This window comes from Colias philodice, chromosome 25, assembly GCF_061535455.1.
Source record: "Colias philodice isolate Cphi_HAF_F1 chromosome 25, ilColPhil1 Martin Lab GWU primary, whole genome shotgun sequence".
NCBI classification, from domain to species: domain Eukaryota; kingdom Metazoa; phylum Arthropoda; class Insecta; order Lepidoptera; family Pieridae; genus Colias; species Colias philodice.
The window spans coordinates 8,542,472-8,561,856 of record NC_143110.1 but is presented as its reverse complement, the minus strand read 5'-3'; positions in this window follow the sequence as shown (position 1 = coordinate 8,561,856).

The following is a 19,385-nucleotide window of genomic DNA, read 5'->3' as shown; positions in this document are numbered from 1 at the left end:
TCCTACGGGAACGGGTTTTTCTTTGAAAACGCGGGCGAAGCCGCGGGCGGAAAGCTAGTATTGAATAATTATAAAATGCCTTGTGTATGCAAAATTGTTTATGACTTGTATAAAGGTTCTAATAATAATTACGTATCTAATATCCGCGTATATTGTAATCAATATGCTATTATTCAGAAAAGTTTTAGTTGAAATACTTAATTATAAAAATTTGTTTCAAGAAAATGTAAGGAAAAATCAGTCACTCTTCAGTATTTAAGATTTCTCGTATTCTGAGAACTAAAACAATTTCAGAAACTTCCTTTAGTTACAGTAATGATATTTTATAAAAAATGCAACTTAATAATTCTTCTAATTTCTCACGTATTAACATTTTTTTAAACTGTTTTGACTTTTTAAGTATAATGAGAAGTTCTATTCTCTTCTTTTGTCATTGTGTATATGTCGTGGCTATATCGTAGATTTGCTGACTTCATGAAATGGTCGCATCGACATAATATAATATAAGATGTGTCTACGTATGTATGGGCATTTTTAAATATTTTTCCATACAGGCATCTCTATAGATATAAATATTAAAAATTATAACGTACCGTAGAAATTTTATTATTCGTGTTTCAATAAAGTTTTTGTATTGTGTGTTTTTATTGTTCCAAATAAACAATTTTGAATTTTGAAATATAACCACAACATAAAACATGTAAATGACTTAAAAAATATCGTAGAGCCAAATCCATTTAGTTCACACGTGAACACGTTCCCAAAATACTTATAAACCTCTGAAGCGCAGAGAAATTGCAGATTTTTGTTCGGTATTTTTCTATTTTTGCTCTCGAACTCAAAAAGGCTAACACCTCTACGTTGGATAAACGAAGCGATGACCTTTTAGACCCGTTCGATGCAATTTATTTTAGAAGCGTATTGTTAACGCCATTTCTCTCAAGTACCTAGAGTTTTTTGGATTTACTCGAGTGTTATATTATACTAGCATTTTCCCGCGGCTTTCGTGCGCTTCAAATTTTCTTTCACATATTGCAGTGCTCTACTTCAGCCACAGGTTTCATTCTTCAAATACTTACGTGTAAGTACTTGTGATAATGCGGTGTTATGCTAGGCGTCCATTACAGGCGGATCGGGCCGGGCCGCATCGCAACGGGCCGTCTCTAATGGACGCGCTGTTTGCTCCTGCGTCCACCTGTACGGGGCGCGGCGGACCGCCTAGGCGGATTTTATCTAACAGACGCTCGCCGCTCTCATCCGCCTGCCTGCGTCCACTAAACGGGTCGGGGCGGGCCGGGCCGCAGCGCACCGCCGGCAGAAATCCGCCTGCGAAGCGATATCCGCCAATGCGTTGCGGCCCGCCCCGGCCCGATCCGTCGCTAATGGACGATGTTTCATACAAAACATAGGCCGGCGTATTTTTGCGTTGCGATGCGGCCCGGCCCGATCCGCCTAGTGGACGCCAGCCATTAAATGAACTTGGAGTAAAACGAGTTTAGTTAGGATTCTAGAAAGCTATTTATTTATGTAAAATGTTAATGTTATGTGAATTTTATGTACATAATTGAAGTTAAATGATTTTTACGGACCACAATCGCTGTAAAATGTTCGAATGAATAAATCGATAACAACGTTTTACTACAAATTTGCATATATATTACGTAGGTACATGTTAATTTTTGACTTTTTTAGGTTTGGGGTTTAATATAATATATGTACCTACCAGTAGATTAGCTCAAACAAACTTGTATTTTATAAGTTAAATTACTTTGTAGTAATCTGCTCGTCAAAAACTAAAAAACAACATGGATAATAACAAAAATATGTAGCCGTAACTTACTGTTTGTCTTCTTATAATATACCTAGGTAATAAATACATAATCTGTTTCGTCCGGATTGACCCCGAAGAAAAAATATGACGCGCCAACAATGTTCGAGGCTTTCTCATGGTGATGGAATTTTTTGAATCGGACAATTGGTTTTGGAGATAAATCGTGACAAACAAACAATCAAATCTTTCCTCTTTACAATACATTATTAATATTAGTATAGATAACAATTAATAATTATCGTTAATGTAATTTATTTGCTTCCGGTAAGATAAAATTATTAAATAAGTACTCAATACTTGAGCTAACTATATCTTGCGAATAAAAAACTATAACAGGTCTTGAAGAATATGTTTATGTGTTTTAATTTCCTGAGTTGATATAGTGATAACGACATGGTTTTGTTAATAATAATTATTATTATTAGGAAATACGTACATATTTAATTTTATGCATACTAATCTATTTCTTAACAGGTTTATACCTACTGCTGGATTATACGGAAGTTATTTAAATAAATAATAAATGTACATAAGTATTGATTTTTAAATAAACAAATATAATTAAACATAATCAAACATTTCCAATAGTTACACCTTTTTCCATGCTTCGTTTGGACTCAATTCAAGATTTTATATATTGTTACTTCATAAAGGTCCCAAATCAATATATTTTATGTTTGTTATTTTTTTATACTTAATAGGCAGGCATTTGACCACTATCCCGCCTGATGTAAAGCGGTGATGTGATCTATGTAGGAACACGTCTGCCTAGAAGAAGCCTATTGACTCTAGACTTGAAGGGCTGCAGATTGTAATGGTCCGGGAATACCGACGATGGAAGGGAATTCCACTCCTTCGCAGTTCGAAAAAATGAATTACATATTACAATACATACATAATACAATTACAATTGCATAACGCTGAGTGCGTGTGTGCGGTATATCGACTGTGAAGGGTTGGAGTCCTCAATTTAATCGATTTGCATTTTTAATTTAGCTTTGGCGCACGGATTAGCATAGACAACAGGTAAAATTTTGAAAACTTACAATAACGAACATATAGTCTTAATATTTTCATATAATTCTCATTGCCTAATTAAATATTTAGTGGTTATTTCATGTAGGTACACATGCGATAAACACTTTATTATTTAACAGTCGTGGCTTGTGTCTAGTTCAAGGTTTACTTTAAATGAATAATTACGTTTCTAACAAAAACAACTCGTATTAGTTATTATAATTTAAACCACATAGTTTAGTAGTAAAGTATTCCACCCCTCAATTACATGACAATATATTTCAATATTATATCTATCGGTTTTTTATAAGATTATACAGAATCTTTTCTATATAAGTTTATCAAATTCTCATGTTAGGTCTCATACTCCTTAGAAACGACTGCACCAATTCTCATGAAATAGTGCTGCCTATTGGGTTGATCTGTAATAAATTGCATATCAGTAATTAATACAATAAATTAAAAAAAATATTTTAATAGATTTCATTTATGTATCGCATTTTAAAATCTTGAGTTAAATCGTTAAAAAAACAAACATAAAAAATTCGAAAAATTTCCTCTCAATAATATTAGTTTAGATAGGAAACTAAAGCGTAAGTTATCAAGTGACCTCTATAAGTACATTGACCTGTGAACTTGGTTCGCGGCAGTGATTCCTTGTTAGTTGTTTATTGTTACCTTGCTCTTGTGGTCGGTAATTATTATATTGGGTTAATAATTATATACAGGAATAACTTATTAAATATTCTGAATATTATGTAAATAAAAAATATAAAAATTGCTCATCATAATACTTAAATCACACACTATAATTAGGTAATCGTGAGCAAATAGATACCATTCAAAAAATATTTATCTAGCAAGCGAAAAATTTGTAAAAATTATATAAATTTGTTTCAAAACGCCTAAAGTCCTTAATAATAGTATAATCTCTGTAGAGCACGAAAAATATTTTAAATTAAATTATTGTTTTTTTTTCCTGTGTATATTTAAATAGCAATAAAAAAATGTATTTTGTATTTGTATGTATGGGCCCATATCTGCAATTTTTGGTATTATTTTAGGCCAATAGATTATAGAAGTTTAAAATCCCACTTGTAGTATTAAGTATAATAACCTGCCTAAATTTAAGTAATTATCTCTGCATAGTATAAAACAAAGTCGCTCTCTCTGTCCCTATGTCCCTATGTATGCTTAAATCTTTAAAACTACGCAACGGATTTTGATGCGTTTTTAATAGATAGAGTGATTCGAGAGGAAGGTTTTAGTATATAATTTATTATGTTTTAGACAGAGCGGGCGAAGCCGCGGGCGGAAACCTAGTTAAGTATAATAACCTGCCTAAATTTAAGTACTTATTAAATAATCTTATATATAAAAATGAATCGCAAAATGTGTTGGTAAGCGCATAACTCGAGAACGGCTGAACCGATTTCGATAATTCTTTTTTTATTATATTCCTTGAAGTACGAGGATGGTTTTTATGTAGAGAAAATGTAAACATGTACCACGGGCGAAGCCGGGGCGGACCGCTAGTTTAATATAAATTCATAATTCATATTGACATTAATGAATGGGTTGGCTGAATTCTTTGTGTATCTTGTCTTGGATAAAATCTCATTAAATTAAAAATATTCATATTAATAATAATTTTATTCATAAATTTGCCATTTTTTGTCAAACTGTTAGCCGTCTCGCGCCGCTTAACTACCGGTTGGCGAAACTAGTTTTGATGTGCCAAAAATGTTGTTAAAAGTTATCTGACAACAAGAATAATTATTACTTATGAAAATAAATAAAACTTAAGAATTACTATAAGCGCTTTGATTGATCATGCATCAGCTTATAAAATCAATTATAAAATATCAAACAGGTAAAGTTTATTTTAAGCCATCCAATTTAAGAAAATCAAGTTGTAATATGTGCATAATTATGTATACCTACAGCACATGTGATTATGATATACATATTTAAAAAAATATTTAAATTATTAACCTCTAGAACCAAAAAAAAATCGCGTACATAATGTATATATATAAAGATCCAAACATTGGTATATTGGTATACTAGTTTTCCGCCCGCGGCTTCGCCCGCTTTGTCTAAAACATAATAAATTATATTATATAAGTACTAAAACCTTCCTCTTAAATCACTCTACACAAACTTCTTTAGGCGCGTTGGCAGTTTAATTTCTATGTCGCGTCATGGCAATATCATCACGTCATGTGGTGTGATGTAAGGCGATGATTTTGAAAGAAGTTTCACTTCTGACACGTCATGTGCTCGGCACACACACTCTTTTCTATAAAAAGTATACGTTTGCCTCTTTATTAAAATACTATAAAAATACAGTACGTTTTTTGTATGTACGTTCATTTTCACGAAAGAAGGTACAAAGACATTATATTATGGAAAAACGAAATGGATTAAGTTTCCTGCTACCAAGCTAATGAATATTCGTAAAATAAAAAAAATTAATATTAATTATATGTTGTGTATTTTCCTATAACATTTGTTACAATCACATGCATTGGCCACGTGCTCAAACTCGTTTTGAGATCAATTTTGGAAACGTGATGCTTGGCAATTACATATAGTATATTTTGATATAAGATTATTATCAACCGACTGTGCCGAAACGAGAGCTATGTTTTTATGTATTTGAATTTATTGCTTGTCTTATAACGAAAATGGTTTGATTGATAGTAGATAATTAATGTTGTTGAAGACACATTACAAAAGAAATTAAATTTCTTTTGGCAATTGATTGAATTGACTGGCCGGTTGGCTTGGTTGGTAGTGGCCCTGCCTTCCAAGCCAGAGGTCGTGGGTTCGATTCCTACCCGGGGCAAATATTTGTGTGATGAACATAGATATCTGTACTGTGTCTGGGTGTTAATTATCTATATAAGTATTTATTTAAAATTATACCTTTATGTATGTTTATCAGCCATCTGGTTTCCATAACACAAGCGAAAGCTTAGTATGGGATCAGATCGTGCCGTGTGTGAAAATTGTCCCGAAATATTTATTTATTTATTTAATTATATAGAGCAAAAAGTATGAAATTCACTGTTTAAAAAAATATTGAACGAAAATCTTGAAAAGATACCTATGAAAGGATATAATCCATACTTAATATTATAAATGCGAAAGTAACTCTGTCTGTCTGTCTGTTACTCAATCACGCCTTAACTACTGAACCAATTTGCGTGAAATTTGGTATAGAGATATTTTGATACCCGAGAAAGGACATAGGATAGGTTTTATCCCGGAAATCCTACGGGAACGGGTTTTTCTTTGAAAACACGGGCGAAGCCGCGGGCGGTAAGCTAGTAATATATACATTACAGTTTACACATATCTTTAGAAATTAGTTCGTAAGCTTTTTCGCATTCTATATACATTAGGCCTAACTTATTTTCTTAATAAACCTTAATAATAATATTAGGTATACCCTATGATTATACCCAACTAAATGAATAAATAAAATTCTCAATATTCTGTGTCAACACGGCTCACAATTGTTTCCTTAAATAGAATAATTACCGCGTACAAACAAACAAACAAGGTGTATTTAATTATATAAGTCTAATTAACGTAGTCTTGCGAAATTGGCTCATTCATTGTTATGATATTATTGTGTTTTATCATTTATGTAATTACTAATAGGAGAAACCCGTGACTATAGGTAGCGAACTTTTAGACGCTAAAAAAAGAAATAAAATATGTATAATTTAAAACCTGCTTGAATATCATATTTTGAGATTTTTTTAAATATAATAAAATCATTTGAATGCTATAAAACTAAATGCCATTTTTCCGATTAGCTAAAGTTAAAAATTCATTTATGGGTCAAGGATATACGCTTATACAATAGAATTCCTCACAATATTAAAGAGTTTAGTAGTTCTAAATTTAAAACTTATATAAAAAATGTACTAGTTCAGAGAGCGTACTACAGTATTCAGGAGTATATCTACACTAATATTATAAAGAGGAAAGCTTTGTTTCTTTGTTTGTTTGATTGATTGTAATGAATAGGCTCATAAACTACTGGACCGATTTTAAAAATTCTTTCACCATTCGAAAGCTACATTATCCACGAGTAACATAGGCTAGGTTTTATCCCGGAAATCCCACGGGAACGGGAACTATGCGGGTTTTTCTTTGAAAACGCGGGCGAAGCCGCAGGCGGAAAGCTAGTGGACGATAAAGACCCATAGGATAAAGACCCAAGGAGGGTTGTCGCGTAAAAACCACACGACAGTTCTTTGGCATATTATGTAGTTAGATATAAGTTACATATTATGTAATATTGACATGATTTTAAAAGAGCAACTATGGAGTTTCTTGCCGACTCTTCTCCATAATAACTGCTTTCCGAATCGGTGGTAAATGTTAAAAATACTTAGGTATGTAATGACGATTCGAAAGTGCTACTAAATAGAAGTCTAATTGAATAAATGAATGTTTGAGTTTGAGTTTAAACATCACATAATAACAAGTTTCATTAATTTTGATCAACCAGCTTCAGTCAGCCAGTTCATTAAATCTATACTATTATCTTCTATAATATAAAATTAATCCCAAAATGTGTTGGTAAGCGCATAACTTGAGAACGGCTGAACCGATTTCGATAATTCTTTTTTTATTAAATTCCTTGAAGTACGAGGATGGTTCTTATGTAGAGAAAACGTAAATATGTACCACGGGCGAAGCCGGGGTGGACCGCTAGTCTAATATATAAAAATGAATCGCAAAATGTGTTGGTAGGCGCATAACTCGAGAACGGCTGAACCGATTTCGATAATTATTTTTTTATTATATTCCTTGAAGTACGAGGATGGTTTTTATGTGGAGAAAACGTAAATATGTACCACGGGCGAAGCCGGGGCGGACCGCTAGTCTATAATATAAAATTGAATCAAAATGTGTTGGTAAGCGCATAACTTGAGAACGGCTGAACCGATTTCGTTAATTCTTTTTTTATTATATTCCTTCAAGTACGAGGATGGTTCTTATGTAGAGAAAACGTAAACATGTACCACGGGGGAAGCCGGGGCGCACCGCTAGTTTCTAATATAATCATCACAGGAATCGACTCGGCTAAATACGTATTCATTTCAGTAATAAATACTATGAAACATTTATTAACAACAACAAGACAAAACCAATACCTACCTAGTCTCTATTTGATTTCATCAGCTCTAAGGAAAATTTGTTAGAAATACATTCTTAAAATAGAATTTTTATTAGTTAGTACCGGTATATTTGATTTATTTATTATGTAGTGTAAATCTTTCTCTGGGCAACAAACTAATCGAGTCTTAAAACGAAACGCCTTTTACATTTAATCGAGCAAAAGCACATCTTAGAAGTTTTCCCTTGATAAAACCGTAAATTATTTAAATTCAAGTAAAATAAATTAACCAGAGTTTTATTTATCGTTAATTTACATTCACGATTCGAAACCGGTGGTAAGTTGTTTTCTCTAATTTTGACAATTCAAATCTCCTAAACAATAAAATATAATAAAACACAAACGGAATAGTGAGATAACAAATGCAAAGAACCATACAGATTTATCCAATTACCCTAAACAAGCATGTTTAAATAACCATTCAAAAATTTAAATATAGGTACCTACTAATTAAAAATATTTCCCAAAAATTTTGCGAACTTTTTTTGATAATTGTATTTTCCGCTATCTTAGAGTTCAATGACGTAATTCGCGCACAAAGCAAATCACGATAAAATACCTTACAAGAGATAAAATACCTTTAATATATTGTGGTAAGGTCTCACACGCACCGCATTCCTGGAACGCGTGACATTTCTCTTCACACTCTAAACTTGCTTATATTACTGCACATACACCACATAGCGTAAATACTTTGAATCTAATATAAATATTTTGTATAGGAGTTAGCGGGGTTAGCGAGACGTCTTAAAGCAGTATTATTTCTAGTGTGCAAAGGTTATGACGCTAGACGATCTACATAGGTCTGTTATTTTTCCACACTTGGAATAATACGGACAAGACATCTTGGTAAACCCCTGGTAAATAAACTGTGTCATGCGTATGTTTGTGAGGTGAAGTTATAATTGGTGGTAATTCCTTGTGAAAAAATACTATTTCGTTGTTATATTATACCTGATTAAATAATTAGTTCAAATTTTAATCACGATTAAAAGTTTGTTTTTTGTTAAGAATTGAAATAACCAATGCTTGATGGAATCTTCAACTTTCTAAAGTTTTATATGCCCATTTTCATGAATTTCCATACCTATAACATGTATTGTAACAGCAGCGTAGAACATGCTACGAAAACTACAGGTACTACAACACCTATATACCATTTATCTGGAATCTTGTTATTCTTATTTATAACCGTCGTAATAAATTATTTTTACATTATTGCAATTAATAAAATCAATTTTAATCATGTATTTCTGTATATTTTCATAGTAAACTAGCGGTCCGCCCCGGCTTCGCCCGTGGTACATATTTACGTTTTCTCTACATAAGAACTATCCTCGTACTTCAAAGAATTTAATAAAAAAAGAATTATCGAAATCGGTTCAGCCGTTCTCAAGTTATGCGCTTACCAACACATTTTGGGATTCATTTTTATATATAGTAAATAACTCGATACCCGAAAAATTGTGACAAACATGATTGAATTCAAATCTGTAGTGTTTGTAGGGTCTCGGAGGACCTCTCGTTTGCGTTTGGGACCTCAACAACTGTTTGCGATCAATCCCACATTCAGTAACTTCTTAAGTGGGACTCTAAATACGTTTGATCTGGAGATTGGTGTATATGTTACCGTTAAATTGTAAACATAGTTAGATTGTAATCTATTCCATGAGATTGTAATCGAAAAATTGTTATCCGTAACATACTAGTAAATACTAAAAGCATTATTTTTCGATTTTTCAATTGACGTAACCGATTTTTTTTTCTATTCGAGGCATGAGTGCATATAGGTTCTTTTATCCAGGCAGGCTACATCACGACCTACCATCAGTAATGGTGCAATAAAATGCCTGGCTATTTTATATAAAAAAAATATTTTATAGGTATTGTTTTACTCTACAATTACGTCTAGTATAAGAATTAGAATAATTCTTAGTTAGTTAAATTAAAATTCTAATATAACGTCGTTGTTAATGAGGTTTTAGCCGATTTAAAACGCGATTCATTCATTACATTCTTCATTCCGACATTTTAAATACTTTGCAGAAAACGTGGTTAGGTTTGGACTGAGCCGTTATTTTTTTTAAATGTACATTTCCGTTATTTTTTTAATGTATAATAAACACGCAAACGGCAAAACCAAATACAAGAAAACGCTAAATTTCTGTTTCTAACATTACTAATTAATTCGGTTAAGTTGCAATACATAATTTATTAATTTAATTCAGTTTTATTAAAGTGAAACTTTTATTGCATCGTCTCAAACTTTTTGGTCTGTGTAGCGCATGTCGCGTGTATCGCGGCTGCCGAGTAGGTATACCTACTCGGCAGCCGACCGTCACGCGACATGCGCTACACAAAGCAGTGTTCGGAACCGTTCGAACAGTTTCACTTTTACCGTGGTTTCATAAAACCACACAACATCTTTTCATTTGATTCAGTTTTATGTAAATATCTTATATTTTATAACATAAAAACATTGCATACTTAGTCTTCTTGAGAATTTACACAATTTGCCTGGAACACACTATTATACCTTAGAAATAATATAACTATACTTTAGCAGACCAAAATCAATCACTAGCAGAAATTACATCTAAAACAAACCACAGATCTGGAAATCGTAAAATGCATGTTCCAATTAAGTCTAGACCAAACGTTCTAATGCAGACTAGAAACTATTGTATGACTTTCAAACAATCAATGTTTCAACTGAGATTTCAATTATTATTTGCTATCCATTTGCTTGGATTAATTACTTTGCCACTTCGAAAAGTGTTTCAAAGTTTAATTCTCGTCGATCGATATTCCAATCCGTCTAAAATAAATAAGAACTATTATTTATTTGTAGCAATCCATTTTAACACTATTAAATTAGAAATAACTATTTCTTTTATTTACATTTCTAAGCTTGGAAAATAATTTAAATTCTAAGACATATTTGTTTTTTATTTTGTTTATTTATACTTACAATTTTTCGAAAACGCCTCAAAAATATTTCGAAAATAACGCTTCTAATGAGTAACTTGTTAATAGACCCTATTCAAAAGCCACTTGCATAGCTTTTAAAAAAAATTAAAGTGAATTTTAGATACGTAACGGACCATTCAAAATCACAAGAACGAATATTTCGTCGGCATATCTATTACTTTGTTACGCACTGACAATCGTTAGTTAACTTTTCATTCAGATTTAATAAAAATTCCTTCAGCATTTTGGCGGGATTAAACTACAAATCCATACATCCAAATTTTCACATATACAGTAGCACCTCTATAAGTCGAATATCAAGGGAGACGCCAAAAAATTCGAGTTATAGAGTTTTCAACTTATGGAGGATTTCGACTTAGGCGGATTTTGATTCGACATAAAGAGTTTGAGGTTTATTCTTATAAATTTTGAGTTAGAGAGGTAAAGTACATTAAAATTCAACTTGCAGAGGTGACAAACATGTTTTTATTTATTATAAATCAACATTATTTCAAATCATTTTAAAATAAAAAATGTTGTGTGGTTTTATGAAACCACGGTAAAAGTGAAACTTAGGCACAAAATTACCGTATTTGTACGATAATTATCGTACGGTTCCGAACACTGCTTTATACCTCGCTTTATACCTATACTCGGCAGCCGACCGTCACGCGACATGCGCTACACAGACCAAAAAGTTTGAGACGATGAAATAAAAGTTTCACTTTAAAATATGGCATTAAAAAAAGTCAGTATTTCTTTTGCTTTCGATAATTTGGTTGTTCTCTAGCATTGTCTAATCTATAAAGAGCAGCAAATTCTTCTTCACCAGAGATACTGGTTTGCTCTATAAAATTTCGTAAGGTATTCAATGCGGTTCTTGCCTCTTTGATGGAAACGCATGGAGCGCACTATTCATGTCTTCTATGTCATCTTAATCATTAGTATCGGTTTTCTGAGCTACTGAATCGATAATTTCGTCATCAGATACCTACTTAATGCAAACACGTGTTTAGTTGAGTCATAAATTTATTATCGTATACTCCTAAAATGTTTTCTAAGAAAATTATAGTGTACTGCACTGTCGGCAAGTTGTTAAAGTCCAAATGATCAAATTATAAAAAAATTATAAAGATTGTAAAATAAAATGTTGCCATGTTCGAGATACAGAGATCAAATTTAATTTTTCGAGCTATAGAGTTAAAATATGTATCAAAATAGCTTGGAGGGACTCGGTGATTATTTCGACTAACAGAGGGCCAAGATTTCAAGTTACGGAGGTTTTCGGGTTTGAAGGGAAGGGAACAAGACATTTTTTCGAGATTTGGAGGTTTTTGACTTATCGAGGTTCGACTTAACGAGGTGCTACTGTATAATAAAAAAACAGTATAGATTAAAAAAAACACCTTTGCTTGCCACCTTGGCTTAAAAACACAGTTATACAGCTTCTAGAAAAGTCCTCAAACTCAAACTCAAACATTCATTTATTCAATTAGACTAATATTTAGTAGCACTTTCGAATCGTCATTACATAAGTATTTTTAACATTTACCACCGATTCGGAAAGCAGTATCTATGGAGAAGAATCGGCAAGAAACTCCATAGTTGCTCTTTTAAATCATGTCAATATTACATAATAATATGTAACTTATATCTAACTACATAATATATCATAATATGCCAAAGAACTGTCCTGTGGTTTTTACGCGATAACCCTCCATGGGTCTTTATCGTCCATATATTCCTGAATACTGTAGTACGCTCTCTGAACTAGTACATTTTTTATATAAGTTTTAAATTTAGATCTACTAAACTCTTTAATATTGTGAGGAATTCTATTATATAAGCGTATACCTCAATACCCTACTTCACCTATTTAGTGTAAATTTTATACCCTTATACAAAACCATCAAATTCAGCCCAAACACACAGGTTCGCGTGTACCAAGCTAGTTTTAAAAGTGATATATTATGGTGAAAAGTTATTCGCGTGTGTTATTCTGTTGACACTTTAAATTATATCGCTTATTTCGTTAACGGTATAAAACCTATGGGGTAGGTCGGTTAATGACTTGTTGAGTTTTTATTATTGTATTTGGAACAAGGCTTTTTATTGCATGCTATTAGAAGGACTATTACGATATTGTTTAAGTGCGTACAACTTTTGTTTGGTTTAATGTAATTTACATATTGCATACCGAGAAGGTTCTGTAGATCTTATTCAATTGTGTAACTATACACTAACTACTCGGTATATTCGCAAACTTTAAAGCTAATTTATTTCCATGTAGCGTCAAGTAGCAAATCCATGGTTGTTATTGGGTTTCGTTTTTCAGGGATTTACAGGTTATAGAAACTGTTAAGAATCAATCGCCTCATTCTAGCCTTCGAAACATAACATAAAACTGATAAATTATGATAAACAACAATCTACATCATTCAGACATCTTTTAAAGCATGTACATATAATTTTCTGTTTTCTAAAACCTCCTTTAAATCAAGAAGACAAAACTGCCTTTGGTTAAATATAATCCCAATATACCAATAAATTGCATGAATTCTTCACCCCAACATCTGATAGCAAACTATAAACAATTTTAACAAAGTTTTCGTTTCCAACCATGTTGCAAAAGCGTTTAAAAACCTATTACTATCGATGCACGTGACTGCCATTCAGTTGGTACGTGCAAAATGGCGTCCCTTGTAATTAAAGTCAGCAAAAACAATGTTCACGTGGTTTGGAAGGCTTTTATATAGAAAAACGTGTCACCTTTTAAAATAGCACGTGGCGCTGTCGGTCCCGCTTGCTCCCACGTCGTGTTTTATCTTCTGTCTCATTTAATTATAGGACTGACAGAAATGAAGGGCACTTGGGTTTATAATTAAAATTAAGGCTTTATGGATATTTCACGCGACGAGTACAAAATTGATCGCTTATATTAAACTAGCTAAACGACCTACATTATAAATAGAATTGATCAGTGAGACAGATGTGAAATTCATCTGCTCCATTGCACAAATCTACACGAGACATATTATCTTATATAATATTTAAAACAAATCATCGATATATGAATAAAAAAAAATAATAAAGTAAATTATATTTTAAACATCTTTGATGAAAACCTCGTTCCAATGTGATAAATGTTCAAAACGGATATGCTAAGTATGAAAAAAGGTAAAGTATATGCTGTACGGCTACGTGATAAAAGTCTTCTGGCAGATCAACGTTAACCGAATCAGCTAATATAGATTTTAATCCTTTCATAGTCACTCGTATCACAGTTTAATTGAAATATCGATCAGTTTCCACACTTTATCCATACCACTATTATATTCGTAAACCTAATTTCCACATTCATACGAACTAGTTCAGAGAGCGCTCATACGATATATATGCAAAACAGTAATTATAATATTCATAATTTCTACAATGGCTTTAGATTGATTTTCTTTTCATAATACACTTAATGAAGATTTTAATTAGTTGCCTGGTGCTTGTTGATAATTCATTTTTTTTTTCGGATTGTTGACGGGATGGAAAATGAAAATGACATAGACATACATAGACATATTTTGTATATTTCATGGTAAAAACAAACCAGCACATAATATTATTTTATTTATAAAAAGATAAATTACTAAATTATAATACCAACTATATTAAACTATATTACCGCTGGGGCACACATGTACTAGAGTGGAGACCGCGGCTCGGTAAACGTAGCGTAGGACGCCCTGCTACACGGTGGAGTGACGACATCCGCACTCCGCAGGGTTGCTGGGCATAACTGGCGTCAACGAGCGAATGACCGGGCTCAATGGCGTGCCATGACTGAGGCCTATGTCCAGCAGTAGACTAACATAGGCTGATAATGATGATGATGATGATATTAAAACACAAAAGGAAAAATAGAACCCTTATAGGATCAGGTGAAAAAATTAAACTACTAGCCTAAAATTAGGTTTTTATTCCTTGCGACTCTATGCGAATGTCGCAAAAACGGTTGTTTCTTTTGATTGTGTTGGTTTATAACTTTGATTATTTCACATCTTCAAGAGCCGTCTCTTCGTCAAGAAGGGAAACGACGGATGACGTGTCTACAAAATGCACACCACTATAACCTAACGAATTCGAGTAATATCCTCCAATAACACCAAGTTCGTTGACGAGTGCACATTAAAGCACCGATGTAATAAACCATCTCGTAAACTGAAGAACAGATAGTCGCTTTATGACGTCATAAAATTCGCGATAAACCGAACGAAGTCTTCCGGGCGACGTCACACTGGTGTCATAGCAAATAAACGATGAAATTAAAGGTTGGTACAAAGATAGGATAGTACAGATGTTGCAGATGTATTTAGAGATACAGTACGTAATTGGATATTATAATAAGAAAGAAAGATAAGAAATGGAACATGTGTTAAATGAAAAACGATCGGTCGAGGTAAAAGAAAATGCAGGCAGTAAATATTAAATGCTTAGATAGTAGATGTTTAGTGTATTCCAAAAGTCTACACACACCAAAAGAACTCACACAATATTAAACTCAAACATTTATTTATTTAACTAGACTTATTTTGGAAGTGCTTTTATTGTCATTGTGAATGGATAGTCTGTAGACTTCTCAATCAGAAACCTCTGGCTCCGACTGAACTTTGTTACCGACATCCTGTGCAATAATAAAAGAATTTATTTGAGGTTTTGTGTTATTTCATCAATTAAATTGATAACGTTATACAGTTCATATTTGTTGTTTTTGACAGGTAATAATATTTGCGACCAAATATCTAAAGACATCGAAAAAATTCCTAATATTATTTACTTTCATCATGTTCTGATATTTATTTGTACTTTGAAGGACTAATAAAATAATTACAATGCTACGTAGGCATTTACTCATTCAATTTTGGAGATAATAAAATGAATGAGAAATTGTCTCTTTAAAAATAATGGCGGAGATGTTGAAGTATGATTTAATTTCTTATAAAAATTGCGTCCCTTTTCCATTACGATAAGGATATTATGTTACTTAATATATGAAGTGGTATAAGGGGAAATGCGTGGCGTGGGTGCCGCTAAATTATGTTAAAATGTTTGGGGCATAAAGTTTAAAGTTGAATGTATATATCTACAATTGTTTTATTATACATACCTAGTAGGTGCCATTCGTAGATGCGGTCGTCCAAATGAGAGTAATAATAATATTATTGTAGATGCGGGTATATGAATATTATTCTCAAATGAATTCCCTATTACACATGCCTTGCAGATAGTACTTGCGGCATGTAGATATGGATACATAATGCGATTAGCCCCCCGGTTTTACCCGTATTTCTCCGCTCCTATTTGTCTTAGCGTGATGATATAAAGCCTTCCTTAGTTATAAATGGGCTTTGTAACACTGTAATAATTTTTCAAATCGGATCAGTCGTTCTTAAGATAGGCGCGTTCAAGCAAGCAAATAAACAAACAAAGTTTTCTGCTCTATAATATAGGTATAGATACATCTACAGCCCCATCTCTTTGTAGTTCATCATCATCAACATCATCTTTACCATCGCATAAATTATCTTATTGAAAGTCTGATTAGAAAGTAACTAAGCCTTAATGATTCCTTATAATCTTATTAGGCTCATATATAACGTATCTACATATAGATGTTATTTGTTATTTGTATGCTTTTAGTATTTTAGTCACGTAGACATTGCTAAAGTCTAATTTAGTATTGTGGATAAACGCGGATTTTATGTTTCCCTTCGATACGATTGTCTCGTCGCTGTATGAAAGTTTCATATTTTATTGCGCCTCTCGTAAAAATGTTTTTATATAATATGTAATACATAAAATTGGGACTTGTTTTTGTATGGAAATAGAAGGAATCTCGTTGACACCTAGTATTAAAATTGTTTGTTGGTACGTTAATATGTGTGTTAGGTTTAGTCTGTAAAAACTTTTTAGTTACATCTATAGGTAGGTATGATATGAATAAGATAAAGGAATGAACTCAAAAAAGGTGAATTAGTTGCCGAATTTTCCTAGTTCATGATACAAAAGGATTATTAATTATTATAGTTCTTATATAAGTTTTATTACTGCAAGTACAATGTTCGTTAAATCAATATGCATCTCTATCTTTATAGGGTATTTTTTATTGGTAGGTACTTACAATCCACTGTTCCACAACGCAATTACAAAGCATATTCATACGAAATAATCTTTAATAATATAATTCAATTAACATGAACAAAACCGCATAGTTACCAACATACAGATTGAATAACATCGTATCAAATATTAATTAATATGAAATTAAGCATCATTACGGGCAAATGATCGCAAATAAATTGACATTATGTACGCCTCACTAGCGATAACTTCACTTTGAGCATATGAAATGTGAATAGCGATAATAATTTAATAGGTACCTATTTAATTATTCTTATATTAGTTTTATACTATCTTTTTCTCTGGCGACTCTCAGTATATTTTACAAAAATATTATATATAGGTAGGTACTTAAGCTTGCCTAAAATCAAATCATTCTTCTTAGAGTATATAGTTAAATGTGTAAAAATAGGACGTGCCCATAAAAGGAAAGTTATTTTTCATAGAAAATGCTATCAGTATTATTAGAACCTACCTAGATAATTTATACAAATGATATTCTGAATATAGACATAAAAAGTCAGCCAAAATGAATGCCTTTTTCATTTGCTTACGTAATGATACTTTATCCAAATTATTGCGAGAAGTATTTATAGAAAGAACAGCTTAAAAAGTTGCAGCAAATTAAAAAAACAAATATAACTTCTATTTATACGTAACTTCTTTCATACTTCGCGCAAAGAAGGACGAAAACCAGAAAAATTTACTTTTATAGATATTTAAAACTTAGAGCGAAATTGTACATTTTTTACGTTTGCCCTATATAATAAAGGTATTATTTACAAGCTTGTAGGTTTATTTCAAGCTTGTATATTGCTGAAATAGTCCATTACCGTCACACAAACGATAACACCACCACGCTTGACAGTTAATATGTCAGAGGAACGTCAAACGAATGGATATGGATCCAATTAACGGCAATTACTCTATGATGAGCCCAATCCACGCACCATCAAAGTGATATGCGATTAATAGTTAAGTTCACATGGAGTTCATGATTTGGTGTTTAGAGCTGTTAGTTTCAAATGGTTAGTTAATAATATTGTAGAGGTGCTAACTGCCTGGACTAAAAAGCTGGATAAAAAAATATATTCTTCAAGACTCTATCTTACATGATGGCGTAAATAAATTAAGACCAAGTAAAATCTAGGTAATCATATTATTATGTCATAATTAACAGGATTATGAACAGGCACATTTTTATATTTTAAATATTTAATACGTCATGTCGTTTTTCCTAAACATAAACGTTTTTAAAATACATAACACTTATTTTAAAACTTACAGCTGACAGCTATTAATTATATCATAATTAAGTCTAATATTAACTACTCATTGATTGATAAAGTCCTCAACACAAATTAATTTCCAAATTATAATCAAAATCCATAAAGTTATAACATCCAGTCCTGTAAGTGACAATCATGGCGTGATTCAGTTATAATAATGTACTCTGTGGCGTGATTATCAAATGGGATCATTTTTGACAGCTGACGCCATTTGCAAATAACGCCGCCATTTTATTTGGAGAAATGAATTTCATTTTTGGACAAAGGATAGGTATTTCTATAGTGAATTTGGAGACATTTCTTTATATTAAATTGTGAAGAAAGACGTCACCGATAAAAAATAAATCCTTTTAGTCTATTATAATAGCTATTATTTTTATATTTTATCTAACAATGAATACTCAATTAACATTTAATATCCTATCCTATCCCTATGATATATAAAACTATCCTACTAATATTATATGTGAATATATGTATGTTTGTTACTCTTTCATGCTACTGAACCGATTACAATGAAATTTAATACACTTATAGAGAGTAACTTGGATTAACTCATAGGACTTTATCCTGGAAATCCCACGGGAACGGGAACTATGCGGCTTTTTCTTTAAAGCCGGGCGAAGCCGCGAGCGGAAAGATAGTGTATAAAATCAAAACATTGCATCTATCATTTAATTTGCATACACTAACTATGTTTAACATCACTATTAAAGAAACTAATAAATTATTAAATATTCGTTTCATTTCTGTTTCACCTTGTTAAGTTCTGAATCAACCTTCCACACTGAAGCACATCTGAAATCGAATCTATGATTTTTTAATTTTGAACAAAATTTTTAAATTGCGTTACTGTGAGTGTTGTTACAAGTTTAAATTTTTTAAATGCACATAGTAAATACAG